Here is a 12934-nt window from a genome sequence, read left to right as displayed (position 1 = left end):
GGGCTTCAGTTTTGATGGTATTCCTATTTAGCTTAATTGACATCCCTAGCTTATACCACTAGTGTCCTCCTTGGCCTATAACAGAATCTTAGTCTGCCCTGAAATCCTTTTGCTTTCTAACATTCTTTGCTGGCTGTCTCACAGCACAGGCACCACTGTCCTTGCTGAACGTTACAGTTACAACATGTAATTACAGAAACAAGTGTTAGAGTCTGTCTTCTGCTGGGAGTTCACGTCTCAGCCCCACCATTTACTAATAGTATAACTTGAGGTGAATTACCTAATCTCTCTGAGCTTCAGATTCCTTATTTATAAAATGAAGATAATGACACCTGTGTCAGTGAGAGAACATAAATAAAACCCTTAAAGACATGCCTGGAACATAGTAGGTGCTCATAAATTGTGATTTCTTGGTCTTTTGTCCACCCGCCTCCCTTCAGCCTTACAAGTGATTCCACCAGTCTATCACTGCATGGTCCCCTCTCTCCTGAGATCCAGATTGACCCCCACTGAACATCTGCCCTCAGGCCCTGTGTCTGCAGGTGTGATTATTTACGTGGAATGTCCCATCCCTTCCTCCTCTCCCACCCTCCCCTGCCTCCCCCTACTCCATCTGAGAAACAAGGTGCTATCTAATGGCCACTCCCAGCCTGTCTCTCAAGCTAGAAACCAAGTCCTTCTACCACAATGTGCCCTTCCCTCACCTGCCTTATCAGTTCATTCTCCTATGGAGGCCTCAGGCTTAGAGATTGTTAGGGCATGCCTGTTAGGGTTTTGCCCTTAGTCCTAGGGTGTGGGCCCCTCCTCCTGAGAGGTGGGTCTTACTTCTAGGGTGCAGCTTTTTTGATGTTTCAGTGCAACATGAAGTGTTTATTGAATCTCTTAACTTAGAGGGACTCAAATTTCAAGCCGTGTCTTCTCAGCCCCAAGCAGTTGTGAATATCTGCCAGGCTTTTTGGCCTCTAGCTGTTACTGCTTTCTGCTGGCTTCCCGGAGTCTCATCACCTGCATGCATAGTTCAAGGATTTGAGGGGAATTTCTGCACAGATTTTGGGCTGCTCTCTCTGTGGCTTCCTCTTTTCCAGGATTTCACTCATAATACCTAGCCACTTCACAGCCCCAGAAATGAGCCTTTGACTCTTCAGCCCAATAAGATTGCCAGTTGTTGGCTTTCCATTTTTGCTTGATTTTCCCCACATTCTAGAAGACCAGGGATTGACTTCAGGGAGTAAAATTTGGATAAATATGGATCTAACCTAGTTTGCATCCCTTGTTTTGAGTCCTATCCCCTCTAGTTTTCGGCCTGCTTTTGGTTGCTTTCCAATACCTTCACACAGTTACTTTAAAAAAATGCCTTATCCAGGGTTGCTAATAGTTATCGATAGGGAGGTTGGTACGATGTAAGCTGCTCTCCCATTGCTAGACCAAAAGTCGGCACCAAGGATTTACACTTGCTAGTAACACAAATGGGAAAGGGACGTGGTGCCTCAAATTCCGTGTTAACTATGGGTTAAGTGATATTAGGATATGTAAATGAGGAACTGTTACAGAGAGGAATAGGACATGGAATTCAGGTGAGAGTCCAGGCTTGGAGGTTCAGGATTGGAGGGCTCAGTAGCATCCTCCTGTCTCACGACACATCAGCAAGCCCAGTGTTTTATAAATAATGGGTAACCACCCATGACTGGGTCTTAAAGTCTCTTCCGTGGGTTATAAGCAGCATTCTTGAAAAATAAAAGGGAGTAGAAAATTTCGTAGTGCATCTCGTGTAGGAAAAGTATGCATGTGATACTTTCGTGTGTGTGTGAGCGTGTGTGTATCCTCACGCACGTGTTACATGTCATGTATATACTGAGTCACAGTGTAAAGTGTGGGCTACCGTAAAAAAAAAAAATGTTTGAAAAACACTTAAATCTGACCCACCGTTTTTATAACCAAAGAGATGGAGTGCAGAGAAATTGAAATATATGTCCCAAATCAGTCCCTAGGTCAGGAATAGAATCCAGGTCTCCCGATGCCCAGACCAGTGCTTTTACTGTGTCACCAGGGTTGAAGCCAGAAGCACAGCTCTGTGTTCATGCCATATAAATGAACCTAGAAAAAGCAGAAAGTATTGTATTAGGGAAGTCAGGGGAGAGACTTCAAGTGGAGGGGGGCGTAGCCATATAACATGCAGCAGAGATACGGGAGGCGTGTGGACCAAAGAAAGACCTTGCATTTGCCAGATGGGGTGAAGAAGAGGAGCAACCAAGGTGCAAAGCACATTACATGGGGTTTAGGAGGGAAGTGGTGATGAAGATATACTCACGATTCCTTTAAAGTTTGGATGGTAATTGCCGTGGAACAACAGAATCCAGGGAAATCTGTTTTGTTCTCTCCCAAGATGATAAAAACCAGCACAGATTTGAAGGCACTTTTGCCAGTGTTCCACAGGTAGCGCAGTTTTTAGGACTCTGTGGGTCAAGGTTTCTTTTCACTGCAAGTATACAAACATGATGTCTTTGTAGCTGCAGACTGTATTCAAACTATTGGAATAAAATGTCTGCCAGTCAATCCAAGACATTAGCTCTTCATCCTGGTTAATTTCATATGCTGATTAGAAGCCACAAGCGCAATAGATGCCAAGAGGTCTCTGCCACTCTGGAGACAGGGGCCATACTCCTGGGAATTAACTGGGCAGTAACTAAGGGCCAGCAAAACAGACTGTGGAATTTCACTGTGGGTAGGATGAGTCGTGCTGGTGGAACCACTGTCATTTACGTGCTGGACATTCTCAGAGCACCTTGTGCCGCTCTCTCTAATTTCATTCTCTTATAATACATATTAGCTACTCATCTATTTTTATCTAACAGAACCGTACTGAGCACCAAACACTGTGTTACATTCTGGTTCCACCTAGATTGCCTGAAGATCCTGAGGAGGGATGAGGCTACTGCTCTGGTACAAGTGGGCTGCAACCAGCTACCCTTGGGCCCAGCTCTTCACTTTCTGCGTCTCCTTCAGGGACCATCTTTCTCATGACGTCTGTACCCTTCTCTGAACTTCTGCATGGTCGCCTCTTATTGCAGACCAGCACTTCCCATTTACTCATAGTTTCTGCACCCTCTTCACTTTTCATTACATATAACCATACTCGTCCCAACACTGTCTTTGGGACATTATTGCAACTTCTGCTTCTATTTCTGTCTGACCCGGCTGATAGTTCATAATTCAGATTCCCAGGAGAGTGAGTGTAATTGACTCACCTTGTGTTTTTTTTAGTCCTCATCATATGAACTAACCATTCATTGATTAGGTACAAATCCCTGGTCCAAATGGTAGAGGTGAAGTCCAGGATGGGGGGGTCACCTGGTTGAAATCACGGCTACATGGATGACTGATGGTGCCGATTTGGTATGCAGTGGGCTCGAGGGGGCAGGCGTTCTGAGGCTTGGCTGGCCCAGACCAACCCCAGGATGTGGAACTGGGTGGAGGTATCTTTTGGCTGTTACAGTGGCAGGGTACAAGGACTACTTGGGCTTAGAAGGCAAAGGCCAGGGACTCTGAAATTCTTCAGTGTGTAGACCTGTCCTATGCAATGTAGAATTGTCCTGGCCAAAATGCCAGCTGTGTCCCTATTGAGACACCAGAGAAGATGGATGAGACTTGTGTCTGCATTCAGGAACTTGTGGTTTCAAACAGAAAACAGCATATAAGCAAATAATTAAAATACAATTTTATAAGTCCTATAAGGGGAACTATTAGGTACCTTTTCCCCTACTTGGCCCTATTGCCTGTGTAAACTTGTGTAAATTATTTAATCCCTCTATGTTGCAGTTTCTTCATCAGTAAAACCAGATGATGTAACTATGTGGCAGTATTATGAGGGTTAAGTGAGTTTATAGATACAGAAGTACCTAGAACCGCACAGTAGAACCTGGCGTGTAGTAATGCAAAATAAACATGAGCTGCCATCATTCTTTCACCAGTATACAGATCCCACATCCCCTTTGAATGCAGTTCAACAGGGATTTGGTAACTAGAACTTGTACTCAGCACTGTGCCAAGTATTGGGGGTATCCGGAGAAGGATGCCTCCCCCACCCCCAACACACACACAGAAGTTTCCAGATCAATTGAAGAGGCAAATGTAAAAATATGAATAATGTAATAAAGTACACGAATATTTGGCTTAGATGGTGAATGCTGTGGACAGTCAGAAGAGGGAAAGCTCAGTCTTGAGTTATGGGAAAAGACTTAAGGAAGATGTTTGAACTTGAGCTAAAGCTGAAGAGAGTGAGTAATGGAGGTTGACGTAGGCAGAGAGAAGCAGGGAGAACATTCCTGGCTGGGGAAACTTTATAAGCAAAGAGACATGGTTGTGGTGACAAGGAGGAACCACAGTGTGTGGAGCACTGGAGTATTAAAATCTTAGAAACCAGATGCTAGTTTGGAGCAGAGCCTGAGGAATAAGGCAAGCTGGGTCTGCCTGTGGGGAATCATCTCCTCGCTTGTAATCACTGAAACTGTGAGTGGATACGTTCTCTGAGGAAAGGAGCAACTAGGGAGAAGATCAGGTGTCTGAGAACTGAGCCACAGTTTGGGGGAAGGGGGAGGAGGAGGGAGGCCAGCAAGAGGCATAGGGCGAGATCATATGAAGAGGTCAGGAGAAAACCAGAGAATTTAAAATAAGAGAGAATGGCCAGTGCTTTGAAGTGGCCCAAGGAAATCAAGGATAATGCCGTTGGATTTGTCGAAGAGGCTGTTGGTTGACTGAAAAGACAATATTGTTGGAACCGTGATGATTCAGAATTACTTGCAAAGGACTTATATGGGGGATGCAGTCATAGAAGGAGGGCATGAAGACCACTCTTTCAAGACCTCTCACAAAAAGAACCAAAGACCTGTGACTGTAGCTGAAGGGGCACAGAGTTGGACACGGCTTTCACGTGTTTACTTTTTAAAATCAAGGTGTTGCTTGTTGGAGGATAGATGGGTAGGTAGGAGGTAAAGGAGAGGAAAGGGTAAATATGTGGAGGCAAAAGGCAATATATGTAGGGCCATATATCCCCAAGAGCTGGTAGAGAATTGAAGTCTGGGAAAGAAAATCAGATGATCCTGTGGTTGGAATGATCCAGTCTGGCAGACTCCCACCCAACCCAAAGACCTTGCCTCTGCCATCAGGAGCTGTATTCTCAAGGAAGGTTGTATGTTTTTTCCACAAGCCATTACCTAAATTGTCTTCGTATAATGTTTCATCAAAAACATAGGAATATTGGCCTGGGAAGATTCCAGGTCTCTGTAAAAGCAAAAGATATGAAGGAAAGGCAAGACGTCGAGTGTGGATAGGAAGAGGTGCCCTTGTGGGGCATCTCCTTTCACATGGACCTGGGGATATTAGAGGGTGCAGTGGGAGGAGGGGTGAATCAAAGCTGCTAACTTGCAAAACCATGGCAGGCCTAGCCTTAAATGGAACGTCAAAGTGGGAGCTCAGAAACTTGACATACCCAGCCTGATCCCCCAGAGCTTTCCAATTTGATTATTTCCTGAGAAACCAGGAAGTGCCCATGCTGGGCATGACCATCAGGCTGTAAAGCCATAGTGCCCATGCACAGTGATTTCTGGTGGGAAGGGACATGTCTGTATACGTGGTTCCACAGCGGACCTCATTCCACCATATCAAGAAACCCCTTTTTTCTTTTTCTTTTTTTTAAGAAACCCATTTTTTTTCTTATCATAAACCAAGAGGAGACCGATAGAATATATTGCATTTCATTGAATCTAAAACACCATCTGTTATAAGACACTGAATGATTGTATGTACCAATAGAAAGAAAACTTCTGATTAAACATTAACATGCTATTACTTGGAAAACATATCTTGCCTTCAGAAATGCTAGAATGTGCAAAACTGTGCATCTTAGCATCTACTGAAATGTGGAGATGCTTCTACTTAGTGCTGACCTTACAGCAATACTTAGACAAAAAATATTAGAGAATTCTTCTAGCTCTTTCCTCAGTGATTTGGAGATAGGGAATTCAGTTTTCTTGCTCTCCAGCCCCCGCCCTGCATAAAAGAAGATTTAAACCTCATTTACCCCAGTGCCATAGGGGTAACTATGTACAAAATTGTAACTAAAATTTTCATAAAAGTTAGGATAGTTCATGATGTTTCAAAAATCTTTGGGTAGGGGCGCCTGGGTGGCTCAGTCGGTTAAGCATCTGACTCTTTTTTTTTTTTTTTTAAATATTTATTTTGAGAGAGAGTGAGCAGGGGAGGGGCAGAGAGAGAGGAAGAGGGAGAATCCCAAGCAGGATCTGTGCTGTGAGTGCAGAGTCTGACCCAGGACTCAGTCCTACAAACCATAAGAGAATTACCTGAGCTAAAAATCAAGAGCTGGATGCTCAACCAACTAAGCCACCCAGGCGCCACAAGCATCTGACTCTTGATTTTTATAGCTCAGGTCATGATCAAAGGGTTGTGAGATTGAGCCTGGTGGCAAACTCCATGCTGGGCATGGAGCCTGCTTAAGATTCTCTCTCTCCTCTCCTCCCTAAAAAAAATAAAATAAAAAATAAATTTTGGGTAATGTCTTCTCTCCCAGCTATAGCAGAGTAGTGCTCAGGGCACTCTAAGTTATAATAATTGTTGCCATTTATTAAGTACCAGTTGCTGTGCTAAGAACTACGGATTAGGTATGCACAAAAGTCCAGTGGAGTCTAAGCTTTGTGATGGTGGTAAAGGTAGCGTTTCTAGAACCCAGCAATACTTGGCATATCGTAGGTGCTCAGTGAATGTGTGTTGTCAAATTCTATTTTGGGGCACAGAATATGTACGGCAAAAAGTAAACACCCTAGGGTTTTAATACAGTGTTCTGTTCCAAATTGAGATAGTTCCGCTCTATTCCTAGTTTTCTGGTATTTATTACTGTATATGGATGTCAGATTTTTACAAATGTATTTTTTTTCTCTATCAATTGACTTGGTCATATGATTTGATTTTCAAAAGTTGAACTGGCATCACACACCTAGAATAAATCTGACTTGGCAGTGTTTTTTTAAGAAAAGGTAAAATAGTACCTATTATGTTGTATTGCTGCTTAAGGAGGGAAGTTGAGAGAAAAGTCTAATCCCGGGACTAGAGAGGCCTTTGTATGGCTTAAAGGACAGTAGGTGAGCAGAAAGGCAGGGAGACCAGCTGAGCTTGTCATGTTCAAGGATTAAGAAGGAAACAAATACTGGAAGTACACTGTTCTAGGTTCCATAATGATCGCAGCACATGCCTAGTCCTCAGGGCTCACTAAAAGAAGTGGCCAACTGTCTACATGTGTCCAAAGACACATACAAGTGGCACTTCTTGTGGGACTAGTTAGAAGTTGATGTGGTTGGGGTGCCTGGGTGGCTCAGTCATCTAAGCGTCCGACTTCAGCTCAGGTCACGATCTCGCAGTTCGTGTGTTCCAGCCCCGCGTCGGGCTCTGTGCTGACAGCTCAGAGCCTGGAGACTGTTTTAGAGTCTGTGTCTCCCTCTCTCTCTGACCCTCCCCGTTCATGCTCTATCTCTCTCTGTCTCAAAAATAAATAGACGTTAAAAAAAAAAAAAAAAAAAAAGAAGTTGATGTGGTTACTCCAAACTGAGAGGAGTAAGTTAAGTAACAGAGTAGGAAGTCATGTAAGATTTTAGATCTTGGAAGTGACCAACAAGGCCCCTTTGTTACATATACATGGAAACAATGGCCCAGAGAGGTCATGTAACATGTCTAAGATCACACAGGTAGGAGGGGAGGCAGGGCTCGATACCAGGGCTTTTGTAGTTTGAGGGCTATATTCACTACACCTGCTGCCCTCTCAAGATCTAGAAGTAGCATCATTAACAGGCCCAAAATGGAAGCCAGGGGAGATCTAGGAGATGCCCAGAGCTTGTTTAAACCAACATAGCACTTATGATTGGGGTCCTAGGGAAAACCTGATTTATATTTTCCTTGTATTGAGGTTTTATATTTTTCCATGTGTCAACTAGAAAATAAGATACTAGTATGTAATGACAGATATCCAAAGTTTAATGAGATTTTACCATCAAAATATTGGATCATACTTGGAAATAATCTTTATTTTGAGAGATTGGGTTCATTGAAATAAATATAACCAAAACCCTTAATGCTTAAGTTGATTCAATTTTTTACTATTCTTTTGTTTCATGAACTTATGTTTTGCCTGTTCAACTAGATTAAGTCAAATGGAAATAACTTTAAAGACATCTAGTTTAGCCCTATTCTGTTTGCTGTTCTTGAACACGGGACAGATGAAATGACTTTCCTGATGAGACTACAGAAAGCTTTTGAGGGCATTTCAGCTTTCTCTACGTTTGCCCCATCGCCTAGCACTCTGGTAGCTCTCTATTAAATATTCATAGATGGGCCCCTGGGTGGCTCAGTCAGTTAAGCGCAGACTCTTGGTTTTGGCTCAGGTCATGATCTCATGGTTCATAAGTCCGAGCCTCACATGGAGTTCTGTGCTGACAGCATGGAGCCAGCCTGCTTGGGATTCTGTCCCTCCCCACTTGTGTGCACTCTGTCTCTCTCAAAATAAATAAATAAACTTAAACAAATAAATATTCATAAGTTTTATAGTTATAACTTGAACAAGATTATAATTCAGGTGAATTGATGTGGGGGAGTTACACAGTTATAAAAGATACATAAAATACTGTGAGGGCAAACGGAAGGACTAAAAGTAAACCATCTCACAGAAGTTGAAGAAAGTCTAGTTTTATAGAGTATGTTAGAAAAATAGCCAGAGGGGCACGGACATGAGCAAATTTTGAAACATCACTGTAGTGTCATTATTAAAATTGGAAATATAATGCCAGAAATGGCCCTGTGCATACAGAGAAGACATAATCCAGAACAGGCCTTGACCCTTCACGGAAAGCACTGGTCTGGGATGCTGGTTTTGAATATGTAGCTTTATCAGCCCTGTGATCACAGGCAAGCTATTTCACTGGTTTGTGCCCCTGTTTCCTCATTTGTAAAATGTGAGCAATAATAACTTCCTTCAAGAGACTTGGTAAATACAATATCAGATGTGTGTGTGCTTAGAAAATAAAGCTTTGTGTATAGAGTTTTGTTGGTTGACTATAATCAAAGCTTGCTTATTAAATAGTGATAAATTATTTTTAGTGAATTATTTTATGAAAACTATCTTTGCCCTCTTGATAATTTCATTTCTGCTGCCTAAGGATTAAATAATAATAATAATGTCACACCAACAGCACACCCCTCTAGGATTTATGTGTATTTGGTAAGTGTCCAAAAATGGTGTTTGAGTTGGTCCTAGAATTAAACTTCCCATCCTGGCAGTGTAAGAAATTGCAGACTCCTGTACTTTGGGCACTTGTCTCCTTTGCCCTTCTGAAGGCCACAGGGCCTGGAAAAGGAAAGGAGAAATGAAAAATTTTGAGCTGAGCTTCCCCCTGAGGTGGAAACTTTCCCAGAAGGGATTGTGCTGGAAGCTGCTTGCCAAAGTAGGCGGGTGGTTAATGAGTACGAGCCACAGGGAACGTTTTTTTTCAGTTGCTGTTGAGATTTAGGACCTAAATGTGATGATTCCTCTCTGAAGTTGGGTGGCTGTGAGCCCTGAGGAAAAGCCAGTGACCACAGCCCTTGAAGTTTTACTTTGAGTAAACCTTCTTCCAGTAGAGTTTTGTAGGTGCTGGAGGTGAAGACTTGGTGGGGGCTGGGTGGCCTGGCCTGAGTCGTGTGGAGATCAGGAAAACCAGGATTTCTGATTCCTCCGGTTGGGCCTGGGGAGAAGAAGAGCAAATTTACAAAATGTAGTGTGGTTTTGCTTTTCTTAGGAGACTGGCAAATTGTTGCTTCAGCAGTGTCTCCTTGCCCACGTTCTTCAGGTCAGGAAAGAAACCTCAGGTTATTAAAAAGCGAGGAAAGAATTTGAAATGGATTAACAGAGTAATTGAGAGCTGCTGGTATTAGACTATTCTCATCTTCTAGCAGATGTCCCCCCCCCCCCACTTTATTATTCTTTGTTATATCAACATTACATGTTCACTGTAGAAATACTAGGAAATACAGTCAAAGAAAGGGAAAGATACCTGAATTTCCATCACTATCAAGACTTATGCATTTTCAAATATACACACTGAAAGTATTTTCCCTTTTTAACAGAATTACAGTTCTTTCATTAACTATTTTGTAACATGCTTTTTCATAGACAATATTCCATGTTAATAAATATAAATGTGTACTCAGGGGTACCTTAGTGGCTCAGTCGGTCAAGCGCCCAATTCTTGGTTGCGGCTCAGCTCATGATCTCATAATCTCACAGTTCGTGACTTCAAGCCCCACATCTGACCCTGCACTGACAGCATGGAGCTACTTGGGATTCTCTCTCTCTCTCTCTCTCTCTCTCTCTCTCTCTCTCTCTCTCTCTCTCTCTCTCTTTCTCTGTCCCTCCCCCACTCATACTCACGCTCTCTCTCAAAATAAATAAAAAAGAACTTAAAAAAAAAATAAATGTGTACTGAATGGCTACAATAGTAGTCTGTCATACAGATATATGACATACTTTATTTAACCAGGCCGCTTTTTGGAGAAAGTTTGGCAGTTTCTGGTTAGACTGTTTGTAAATTTTTTTCACACATTGAAGAACTTCCCTATATGTACATCTTGTGCATTTGTCCAATGATTTACATGTAATAAATTCCTAAAAGTAGACTCCTGGGTTAAAAGGTTTGACTTTTTTTTTTAAGAAGAAGAGAAAGCATTAAAAGTTTCTACCTGCTGCCCTATCCCTTTGGGTACTGTGTCTTTCAGGGTTAACAAGAAAGAGCTGAGGTTTTGTGAAGGGGGCTCTCCCCTTCCCTGAGAAAGATGATGGATATGTAAGTCAGAAAGCTGTCAAAAGACAGGATAAGATAAGTCTTTTCCTTTGTTTCACATGTGTTCAGCCATAAACTATCCAGAATACCATGGGACATTTACTGTGTATTACAGTACTAGATTTGATTCTGTCTGAAGGATTATTTACATGATACGAAATGGGGTTTTATAGATATAATCACAGGAACATATGCAGATATGCTTCAATATGTAATTGTTCACTTAATAGTGGGTGAACTGTGGCTTTACAGGGGTTAAGTTGTGCTTTGGAGCCACTCTGTTTGGTTAGTAGCTACCGGGTGGGCCCCCAGAACCCACAGGTAGAATTTAGGTCACAACTCCCATGATTGGCCTGGAGGCAGAGTAGCTATTGGTCAGGGGCCCAGACAGGAGCCAGTCTTGAGCTTACTGGGCCAGTTACTGAGTTTGTCTTCATTCCTGCTCAGTATAATGGGCACAGTGTGGTTGTGGTGTTATGAGGATTAAATAAGCCAGTATTTATAAAGTGCTTAGATCAGCACCTTACACACACAGAAAGTGCCATAGAAGTATTTGTTAGAACATAAAGCTGAAAGGAGCTGCACTAGATGGTGGAGGGAAGCCACAATGTGGGCTCCCAACCAGATGGGCCTCACAAGTGAACGGTGAGATTTTAGACGCGGTGGGAAGGGCTCTTTATCAAAGCTGTCATCTCGGAGATTGCTCAAAATTTCACCAATAGAGACGTTTCTTAGTATGACAGTTTATTTTAAATTACTGGCAATACATTAATGGATTCTTGTGAGATTAAAAAGTACTGATTCAGGGGCACTTGGGTGGCTTAGTCGGTTGAGTATCCGACTTCAGCTCAGGTCATGACCTCAGGGCTTGTGAGTTGAAGCACCGAGTTCGAGCCCCATGTCCTCATGTCCTGGAGCTCTGTGCTGACAGCTCAGAGCCTGGAGCCTGCTTCAGAGTCTGTCTTTCTCTCTGCCTCTCCCCGTTCATGATCTGTCTCTCTCTCAAAAGTAAATAAATGTTAAAAAAAAATTTTTTTTTATTTGCAACTACATGGATGGAACTGGAGGGTATTATGCTAAGTGAAATTAGTCAGTCAGAGAAAGACAAATATCATATGACTTCACTCATATGAGGACTTTAAGGGATAAAACAGATGAACATAAGGGAAGGGAAACAAAATTAATATAAAAACAGGGAGGGGGACAAAACAGAAGAGACTCTTAAATGCGGAGAACAAACAGAGGGTTACCGGAGGGGTTGTGGGAGGGGGGATGGGCTAAATGGGTAAGGGACATTAAGGAATCTACTCCTGAAATCATTGTTGCACTCTATGCTAACTAATTTGGGTGTAAATTTTAAAAAATAAAAAATAAAAAAAGTAATAAATTAAAAAAAAATTTTTTTAAGTGCTGATTCAGCTCAGGTCCCCATTGAGCCTTCTACCCTCAATCCAATTCCCTCCTTGAGGTGTGAGGGCGGCGTGATCCCCTTCAATCCCTTTTCCTTTGGACTTCTGTATTATGTCCATTTATGGAAATGTGTAGTGATTTTTTGCAGGATTTCTTTTTTCTCTTTTCCCTTTTCTCTATTTTGTCTTGCAAAAAATAACCTTTTGTTCTGCAACTTTCTTTTCTTCCCAGTTACTTTCCAAGTGTCAGTGTTTGTGAGCTGTGAGCAGGGCTCCGGGTCCCTGTGAACTACTCTGTGCGGTTTTTGCTGTGCTGGGAGCAGCCCAGCTGAGATCTGCATTCTGTTAGCAGTAGGGTAAGGTCCCCAAAGAAGGAGATCCAGGTCTCTGGGCAAAGCCCCAGCCTGGTGGGCTGGCCTGGGGGGGCAGGGGGATGCTGCAGAAAGCCAGGTCCTAGGGCAGACAAAATTGACAAAGTTCACCCACTTCACAGCATGGCCTCTTAAGGGAGAGGTGGATGGGCCTTCAGAATTCTTCCCTAAAAAGAGCATCCCCCCAAACAAAGCTTAGTAGGGGCAGGCAAAGTGAGAGGTAATATTCTTGGGTCAAAAACCCCTGAAGTGAAATTGCGATGGTGTCAGGAACAGGAAA

The 12934-nt window shown here is 42.7% G+C and overlaps 1 protein-coding gene across 2 annotated transcripts in view; it reads left to right on the top strand.

Moving 5' to 3' along the window:
- The window catches only part of DNMBP (dynamin binding protein), a 112033-nt gene that overhangs the window by 68412 nt on the left and 30687 nt on the right, over positions 1-12934 (top strand). The gene's annotated exons all lie outside the window — the stretch shown is intronic.

Source organism: Panthera pardus, unplaced genomic scaffold, assembly GCF_024362965.1.
Source record: "Panthera pardus isolate Hobbes unplaced genomic scaffold, ASM2436296v1 HiC_scaffold_22, whole genome shotgun sequence".
NCBI lineage: Eukaryota > Metazoa > Chordata > Mammalia > Carnivora > Felidae > Panthera > Panthera pardus.
The sequence above is the reverse complement of the archived record's forward strand: the minus strand, read 5'-3'. Positions and strand labels throughout refer to the sequence as shown.